We start from the raw sequence: 8,987 nt of genomic DNA, 5'->3' as shown, positions 1-8,987 counted from the left end.
TTCCAAATTTGCACTAATATGTAGTCAATTTGTAGTAATTTGTAGTCAATTTATTCATCATTAATATTTCTTTAATTTACAATTTAATCTTAAATTGCTGATAAATTTTCAAATATGAATGAAGAAAAATTTCAAACTACTTTTTGGAGTTTATATTTAGTACAAATATAATTCCGATAATCTAACAGAATTTTTTAGAATCTATTAGACGGTTTTTATAATTTAAATATACCAAAACATATTTTTACATATAATTAGAACGACAGGAAAAATACATAAAACAGTCACCGGTGCTTCCTCTGCGTCAAAGGTTAAACAATTTTCTTAATAATTAAGATGAAATTTTTTTTTATCTAAATCTATGTAATTTATTCACAATGTATAAAGGGTTAATATGATTAAAATTACTTTATAACACACTATTTTAAATTGCTAATTGATAATAAAAGCTTGGCAAATAATAAATAAATTATTAAGTAAAGAAATTGAATTAAATATGCTGTACAACAATTTCAAAGATCATTTGGTTACACTCAACAAAAAAAAATTACATCTATGCTTTAATCCCGACCGACTAGCATACTTACTTATATCACTTTATAGGAAAGCAAAATTTTTCCAAATTCAGTAAATACGGAAACTTATGAATATTCATCTTCTCAACATATTGTTTGTGATTAGAAAACTCAACGTTCTTTTAAACAGTTTGAACATAACTTTCACACACTTCTCACTGATTCAAAGAACATGAGATCTACAGATCAAAGTAAAAATTCGTTCAAGGGTATTTGCGTCTTGAGTTGTTTTTTAACCTTTTTTAATTTATATCGCCGGTGGATTCCCAATAACAAACAAATAAACAAACTCACTAATGTCACGAGACCAACAATTAACAAGTGGAATTTGTAGTTTGGTTTTTTATAAACAGCAACAACCAACTGCTTATGGCAGCATGACTGTTTTGATAATTTTATGCATAAATATTTGCCTGAATCCTGCAATTTAACTTTCGGTATGGCAAACTGCAGTTGGTTTTTAACAATCGATGCTTCAAGCTGCAAATTGTCACTTCCATTACTTTTATACCATTGTAGCGAATCACCAACGCTAAAATTCATCGATGAACATGTGAGGATTAGAGTAGAATCTTCGCTTAAAGATTCGGCAAATCCTGGTAGAATGGTAATTTCATGAGCATCGCAGGTAAAATTTGAGCACGATGAGAAAAAGTCATTCTTAATAGATTCTGTAGGTTCAGATTCAGTAGGTTTTGACGTAACAATATCATCACCGGAACCTTCTATTGTAGTTTCGAATAGTGAGGTTAGTTTGGGTTTCTCTTTAGTTATTTGCAATTCTCCAGGGGTGATGGAGAATTCAATCGTCGAATCTTTCTCAATCGTGCTTCCGCTGCCTTCATCCAGTAGTGAATCTTTTTCACTCTCTTTTAATAACTCTGTAATATCTGAAACAGTATTTTCACCACTCCAGCTTTGTCTGACACTTACATCTGGTAACTTGTCAAAGTCTTCATCAATTAAAACTATTCCTCTTCTATGCCTTGTTCGACTATCTATAAACACCTTGGCAGGTATCAGAGCATCAGAAGTGTTATCTGATAAGTCGTCACCATGTATTATAGAATGGTGGGGCTTCTTGATGGTACCGTGAAATAAAGAACAATTAGATAAACCATATATTGTAACGTTAATAACTAAGAAAAATGGAAGACCTTTGGAAAACATGCTTGATATCACAGGGCGTGAATAATTCGAAGACTTTTTTCATGGCATGTTTTTGTCTCGATTGACTCATAAGCGCCGTCGGGAAAAAAATTATCTCACACTCGAATTTTTATCTTATATTTATTTTATGCTTATTTTTTTTATCTTTCTTCCAGTATTTCTCATCTCAAGGTTCAACTGATTCATTTTTAGAAGAAAAATAGTCAAGAAAAAAACCCCACCAAGAAATAAATGTGTCGTCCACAGTTTCTGTTAACAAGTAATATTTATATTTATTAAGTGATTAAAGATCTTCCCATCATCAAAAAATCTCCCTGATTTACTTGATAAATTGTATCGCCGCCTATTCCTATAATCAAAGCGTTTCCGCTGTTGATTTATTTCTCGGAACATTAAAACATGAATACATTATGACCGATATTTTGAGACATAATTACGTTGGCGTTACACTTTTTTCAGGCTTATTAGTATAAGATTTCTCAAGATTAAACAGATCAAAAACCACTTTTTTCCTCATGTCTGTTTAAGGGAGGAAATATTCTTTGAAGTGGAGCAATTATAAGAAAAGTGTAGAAATATTTTTAAAACTAGTTCGAAAAAATGCTGAATTTAATAACTATGGTATTAATCGCACAAATTTTTTATTTAAAATATTAAAACTCTTTTTCCAAATGAGATAAAATGGTTGCTATTTATTTTAGTTGCTATATATTTATTAGGAAAAATTATTTTAGAACAATTCTAAATTACTCAAATAATTGTTTTAAAATTTTTAAACAACTAGTGAATGCAGTGTCATATTTAGAGAATGAAAAATAATGAAGTGGCCGTAATGTATAAAAATATGAAAGATATATTAGTTCATATGAATATTATATTGGCAGGAGAACTACAACGCCATTTGTTTATTTTGAGTGAATAAATAGTCAAAAATAGCCAAGTCAATAATGAAGATTATAGCATTGCTAAGTAATGTTTAAAATCCATTAGAAAAGAATGATTACTGTTTTATTTTTGACATAAAATCTATTAAATTTTCAAGAATGATTCTAGCTGTACATTATTATTTCAAAGAAAAAAAATATTTATAAATTTGTTGGCTTTAAAAAGCTCCGCCTTTTGCTCCGCTCACCAACTCCCCTGATTGCTTCTCATTCATCGTTGAATTTTTTTTAATCAATAGCCGATATATTAAAAAAAAAAAAGGAGTCGTTCTGTTTATAAAATATGTAATGATTATAATTTTATGTCAAGGACACAAAGATCCCTTGAATTTGAAAAATAATCAAATGTACTTGGAAAAAGAGAAAAAAAAACCTGCAAACTTTGGAATACAGAATGTGCGATACAATTGGAAGCAATAAAGACAAAAAATTTAATTGTAAAAAATATATAGCATTTACCTTATACTATATGATATTTCAAATTGAAAAGAGGCTGGGATAGACTGGTTGACAGTGCTTTGGGTCCATGTTCAAGAGGTCGTGAGTTCTATCCACGGCGGCACAAGACTCCCTGTGTTCAAGAGGTCGTGAGTTCTATCCACGGCGGCACAAGACTCCCTGTGTAGTAAATAGTGACTGGTGCACGTTATATATATGAGGTTACAAATTCCTCCATGTTCCTATAGAAAATCAAACCTCTGGGGATACTGAATTGAAGATTGATCGTTTTCTTGTTCAGGTCAAAATTACGAATGAAAGGTTCCTCCTTATAAATGGGCTGTGACTGAAGTCGTATTCTTGGCAATAGATGGCACCATTGAAAAACAAGAAACGCATGCTTGCTGGTATTGGCAAGTGACATTAGAAACAACAACAAACTGAAAACTGTTCTGTCTCACTTTATGTTTTTAAAAATTTCGTTACAAATGTTCAGATTTTTTCTATCAATACCTACTTCTCGCTTTTTTTTTCATTATTTCTTCCCTCTTTTTAATGACTTTTAATATCAAGCCAAGAGTGAACTTATAATGAAGATCTCGAAAAAAAGAAATTTTTCTACAACAACAAACAAAGAGCGATTGAAACGAAAAAATCACTTAAAAGTGCAATAATTTTCAAACAAATTCAAATTTCGAAAAAAATTTTTTCACGTTTAATTTATTTTTGAAAATAGCCTTAACATTACGTCAAATATCTACCCTGTTGCATTTCAGCGAGTTTAGATTGCAGAATCATAGCTATGGCTTACAGCGCACGGTGGCTAACTCAGTTTTTGTGCCCCCTTTCAATGTGGTGTAGGATTTAGAAGGACTCGTTCTGGAAAACTTTTAAAGTTTGTTCATAGAGATGGATGTCCCCTCTTGCTCCCAGTTAGCTATGTCCCTGGTAGATGCCCCGCATTACCCAAAATAGTAGTCGAATCATAATTTTTGTCAATCTATAATACTTGTATATTTTTCTCCACACATAATTTCAAGTTTTTTTGTTGTTGCAGAAAAACGAAATATAATGTCAAGAAAAAGGAGTGAGAAAAATTCGCGAAAAAGCATTTGGAATTGTAATAATTAAAAAAAAAAAAAAAAAAAAAAAATCGTGATAAGTTTATGAAAAAATGGAGCTTTCGGCACGTCTAATTTTAATTCTATTTGTATCTCTGCGGCCTATATGGTATTTTTCCTACACAGGATTACATTTCTCTACTCGTTAATATGTTTCTAACTTATTATAGAATGTTAAATTAATTTTTTTATTCCCTCATATTCCTTGTACACACCTTTGTTGTTTCTGACTTTTAAGTTATATGGTTTTTGCGCAATAAAAAAAAGGAGTAATTTAAAGTTGAGCTCTCAAAAATAGCATCTTGGAGCTAACGATTCTTTATACAAATACCTTTAGTCGCAGAATTTTTATTGAATTAATTTTTCTTACTTTCTTTCATTATTTGCATTAATTTAGGTCAAAACAAGTAAAAAATAATATATTTAGCATTTTAATAATTTATGGTTATGAATTACAGCATGAGACATCGGTGTCTTTTTGTGCATTAAAGATAAAATTTTCCAAACGCGGGTGTATTCCAAACAATTATTTTTCAAATATGCACTTATTTAACTCTAAGAGAAACAGTTATTCATCATTGAAATTTCTTTAATATACAAAACCAGCTCTTGATGAAGTTTATAAATGCTAGGAATGTTTTATGTTGAAGAATATGAATAAAAAAAAAATTTCATTCCACTTTTTTTTCTTGGAATTTATATTTTATTTCAAATATAATTCCTACATACGAACAGATTTTTTTTAGTAACTATTAGACTGTTTTTTACCATTAAAAATACCATAATATATTTTTGCTTGTAATATAGCCTCAGGAAAAATTATATAAAAGGAACACCGGTGTCCTAACTGTGTCAAAAGGTTAAGATTAGAAAGTTTTTAACGTTCACAAGTATATGTCTATTAAAAGGTTATTAATATTATACATGTCCGTTACAGTAAAAGAAATTTTATGTTAGTCATGCAATATTATTGTACATGAGTTTTTTTTTTAACATGCTTAGTAGTTAAAAAAGAATCAGATTTGAAAGCAAGAACTGCTATTACGAAAGCTGTTATTTTTACAATTATTGTTGTCTGGAATCAACGAAAACGTTGTCAAAACGAATAAAACAAATAAATAAAAAGGAGCTAGCCACATAAAAAGCTCCATGTCTCAGCAATTTGCCTGTCGACAAAGCAGTATTTGAAACTAAAAGATTCGTACTATTGAAGAAAGTGTATTATGTTATACATCAATCATCTTAATACTATATTTTTAAAAATATTAAAAATAATTAAATTGTACACAGATTTATTCTAATTTTTTCTTTGTGAGTAAAATTAAAATAGGAAAAAAAGCAAACAAAATCTATTTTACATGAATTTTTGTACCTGAAATTAGATTTATCTACTTTAATATAATTTAAATTAAAATATTATCTATAACTTAGTTTTGAAAATATAATAAAAAAACATCTATTATAAAAACTTATTGGGATATTTGTAAAGTGATAGTTATGGTATTTCTTTTACGAAATTGATGTATATTATCCAGAAATTGACAGTAATCTTTAATTTAAAATTTACCAAAGGAAAAGAAAGCTTCTTTTTAATAGAAATCTAAAAATGCCTTAAATAATATCAATTTCCTAAAAATATTGAATGATATGTTTATGAATATTGATCTTTGAGGTTCTTTTCATTTTTCGACTTTTAAAATGTTTAAGAATCATCAAAATCGCTTTGAAAAGTTCTCGATACTTCAGTTAATGTAGATAATGTCATAAAATAGTAAATGAATAATTTTTTACTTATTCAATAAACTTTAAACGTTTTTTTAAGCGGAATTGAAATTTATTTGATAGCGATCATTATCTGAATATTGCAAAAACAAATTTTAAAAACTAGATATATGTGTTGTAAAATACAAATCCGTGGACTGGACGTGGATAGTCAAATTTGTTTTACTAACTCGATAAACACCTATTGCCTTCAACTTAATTTTATTAGAGACTCCGTCCACATTTTTAGAACAGCGGTTCCCAACTATTTTCAGCAACGGAACCCTAAATGATCGAACTTCGTTTGGCGGAAAATAGACTGTTAAAAAAAGAATTAATTAGTCGTAGAGAATATTATAAAAAAACAACCTTTGAATTGATTTAGAAATATGTAATATAAAGAATGAATTTTTTCGTTGTTTCATCAATAAGTTTTAAAATTAGGTTTGATAATCGGCAGTTGAATTCGCAATTCTACTTAGTTTTTGGCGCATGCATAAATTGAATTGATTAAAATAATTGGCAATTCTGGAATTTAGTTATTTTATTTTGAAATTCGATGAGAAACTATTAAAATTATTTAAAAATACATATTTTTTCAGTAATTTATTCAAAATATTGCTATTGGATAAAAAAAATATAAATATACTAGGAGGCTTTGCCCCCTGCTCGCTGGCGCTCTCCAACCCCCGGAACTGCTTTCGCAGTTCATTTCGGGTTGCTTTGCAATCCAATACTCGCTTTGCTCGCTCATTGGATACGTTCTTAAGGTCTAGCTTCTGTATACTTTTTTGAATACTGAAGTTCCGAAAACTTTTTACTGTAGAAAATTCTAAACCTGTACATTTCCATATTAATTTGAAATTGCAAACAGTTAACATATTTTTCTGAATCACACTATTCTAAATTTCAGTTGTTGAGAAAAGTAACTGTTGTAAGTTTTGTTTGAAAGTATTTCCCACCAGAGGGCTAAAGCCATGTGTTGTAAAACAATATGAAATAGTAGTCTGCCACTGAACGCCGGATGTAAAGCATCGGCTTTGATGAAGATAATTTTGTATTTTTAATTCTCTGAAGGGCGCCACCCTAATAATATGGAATTTGTAAAATAAATGTATATATTTTTGATTGTTGATGAAGCCCATCATTTTGTGTTTTCATCTGTGTTCAGAAGCAGAACAACTATAAGTTTTTTATTTCATCACAAAAATATAAAATGTATAAAAAACAAAGAAAAGAGTAAGAAAATGAGTATAGTCATAGAAAAAGTTAAAATTATAATGTAGTATTTGTCAGTTAAAATAAAACTTTTTGTTTAAGTCATTGCTAACAATTCAAATTTCTCCGAGGCTATTCTAAAGTATAAATTAAGGTAGTATTGTTAAGTTGAAACACAATATTTTTAGTTCAATGTCAACAATTCAAATTTTTCTGAGGCAACTCTTAACCTCTAAATATTACTTTTTTTATGTACACATTTCTAAATGTCAGTATTCAACCACAAAACAACTTAAAGTTCTCAAATTTAGCATGAAGTTGTAAAATGTAATGAAAGAGGGTCACAGCAATAATGAAAGTAGAAGTAAAGTTAGTACTGTAAAATTAAAACAATATTTTTAATCAATGAGCCAAGTTCTTCAAGAAGCAGTTGTAGAAGTAGGTTATTTATTTAAAACTGTTTACAGAATTTCTTTAAAAACTCAATTGTTAATTTGGGCATTAGGCGATACAACACTTATAGAATTGAAGGATTTGTTACTTCAAGCGCTCAGGTATCATAATTTTGATCTAGTTGCGCTTCTATGTCATTTTGATTTTTATGTTGATAAGTAAACTTTCAAAAAATTCTATGGCTGGCAACAGCATTTTTATTTTTTAAATTGTTTATTTTTATTTCTTTTAGAATTCGTTATTTTTTTAGCGAAATATTTTTTAACCTAACAGAATTCTTTGCCGACTGATATATTAAGAAAATAAAGTAAATATTTAAGTGTTGTGAAAAGAATCTTATTTAGTTGTACAAAGTACTTCAGCCAAAATTTGGTAGCCACGTAAGAGAGTTATATATATTAGATCAGAAACACATCATTAAAAGGCAGAATGCTTTGGTATTTTCAAAACGTAAACAAAACAAAGCAAATGTTGCCATCAGCGGAAAAGAAATACAGCCAAAATTTGGGAGCCACGTAAGAGAATTATATATAATAGATATTTATAAAATAGGCTATTTTTTTATCGGTATTTTAAAATAATTTCATAATAAAAACCTAACTTTTAATTAAATAATGGATTATTGGTTTGGTTGAATGCAAACCTAAAACAGGTTTCAAAAATCATTACTGGTTAAAAAAACAAAAGGTCCTTCAGGAACCCTTAGAACATCTAATAAAACTCAAAACACGAAGGGTTTCATCTTTCCAGTATTTTTGTGAATTATAAAACTTTCGTAAGAAAAAAAGAGGAAGGGGGGAACTTTTGATAGTTTCTAATTTATATGTCCTATTAATTATTATTATTAGTAGACAGGGGTGGTTACTTTTTTGTTTAGAATACCACCTGCTAATAACAGCTAACATGCTTTGGGAAAGCAAGCAAATGTAAGGCAGATGAAGAGTTTCTTGTTTTTAAGTGGCGCCATCTATGGCCAAGAATACGACTTCAGCCACACACACGTCACAGCCCGTTTACAGGAAGGACACTTACACACGCCATCCATCCATCCGCAGATCGTAATTTTGTCCCGAACCATTCTCAAATTTTTTTTGTTGCCCAGTGAATTATTTTTAAAATTTACAAAAAAGCTAAAGAGATTAGTCCTCTCAACTTAACCCTTCGACGCTGAATTTTTATTAAACATATTTTTCATTATTTTGTATCAATTTAGGTAAAAAAATAAGTCAAAATGTTACTTTTAGCATATTAATAACATATGGTTATGAAATACAGCACGAGGCACCAACATCTTTTTTTGCAATAAA

Source organism: Parasteatoda tepidariorum, chromosome 8, assembly GCF_982258835.1.
Source record: "Parasteatoda tepidariorum strain Cologne lab strain chromosome 8, Ptep-v5.0, whole genome shotgun sequence".
Taxonomy (NCBI): Eukaryota; Metazoa; Arthropoda; class Arachnida; order Araneae; family Theridiidae; genus Parasteatoda; species Parasteatoda tepidariorum.
This window is presented reverse-complemented; position numbering follows the sequence as displayed.